Source organism: Propithecus coquereli, unplaced genomic scaffold (assembly GCF_000956105.1).
Source record: "Propithecus coquereli isolate 6110/MARCELLA unplaced genomic scaffold, Pcoq_1.0 Scaffold144, whole genome shotgun sequence".
In the NCBI taxonomy this organism is placed as follows: Eukaryota; Metazoa; Chordata; class Mammalia; order Primates; family Indriidae; genus Propithecus; species Propithecus coquereli.
In genome coordinates, this window is record NW_012138747.1 from 351534 (window position 1) to 353133 (window position 1600).

The window sequence follows — 1600 nt, forward strand, 5'->3', positions numbered from 1 at the left end:
AAAAAAAAAAAAAAACAACTTTTTTGTACAGACAGGGTCTTGCTATGTTGCCCAGGTTGGTCTCTAACTCCTGGGCTCAAGCAATCCTCTGCTTTGATCTTCCAAAGTGCTGGGATTACAGGTGTAAGCCACCATACTAGGCCTAGATGTTTTATTTCAAGTTTTCATAGGGTAGAAACTGACTTGCACCAGCTGACTTTGCTATACCTTTGCACTCACATGTTAAAGCCCATGAAACCAGTGCCCAGTTTTGGTGTTATTTTAAGAATGGCCCACTCAGCTTTCCAAAATGGAGGCCTTTGATTTTAGGTCCTTGAGCAATTCAATTTCTGGGCCCTGCAGCTCTCTCAGCTATCAGAAATCCTTTTGCCTACTCTCTGCTTCATCCCTCACAGTTGTCAATACTATGTGAAACCTATTCTAGTTGATTTGGCCTCAATTATTCAAATTTTAGGTTTATAAAGATACCTGTTTGGTTTTGTTTATAGAGTTTAGCAGCATGTTTTGTTATTCTAGTTGTTTGCCTACTTTGTAGGAGAATTTGGGAAGTGAATAACTGTGCTACACCCCTAAAATCTTCCTTTGAATGTTCCCCTAAATTTCCTTATAATAATTATAAAGATTTGTCTTTTTATATATAGTTATTTATTCTATCTGAATTTTATTTTCAAGTAGGATATAAAGTAATGATTTGACTTAATTTTTCCCATTTTTATCATTTTCCCCTACATATATGCATCTTTCCCTCCTCTGTATTGTAATCCTATATCTCTCACAAGCATTCAGATGAATTTAGTTCTGTTCTGGGATTTCTATTCCAGAGTAGTATTTCAAGACTACTCTATTTTAATTACCATAGTAATTATATATCTGAATATTTGATATTTCTTCTCCTGCCTCTTGCCTAATCTTTGTCTTGTTCAAAATTTCCTGTCTACTTTTTGCCTTTCTCTCCTTATATGCATTTTATTATCAGCCTGATAATTTTGCTGAAAATATTGTGATTTTAGAAAGATGACTTTTTTAACATATCAATTTTCTTACCTATGCACATAGTGTATGACCATTTATTTATGGTGACTTATATATATTGCAGAAAAGTTTTATAATTTTCTCCATTAATGTGTTACAAATATTTTCTTAGATTTAATTCAATGTTTAATATTGGTAGTGTACATAGCACTCTTAAACTGCTACTGTAACTAAGGAGTATTCTTTCAAACTTTCTACCGTAAAATATGATACTTATTCTGTATTTTTGTAATAAGTTTTCTTAGGTAATGAAAGATAATTCTATTCTTAGTTTTCTAAGAGTTTTATCATGAGCAAGTATTTAATTTGATTGAAGGCCTTTTTCCCCAACACCTTAGCATCTTGCATCATGTGTTTTATTCTACTTTAAACAGTTCATGTAATGAGTATGTTAACAGTTTTCCCCCTAATATTAAACTCTTCTTGTATTACTGGGTTAAATCCACTTTGCTTGTGATATATGTATTATGATTTGTATGTTGAATAATATGAATTCACAAATAAGGCTTTTGGTAGTTGGCTCCTGTCTTCCACAGAAGTTCTCAAACAAGGGTGGAATAAAGCTCTT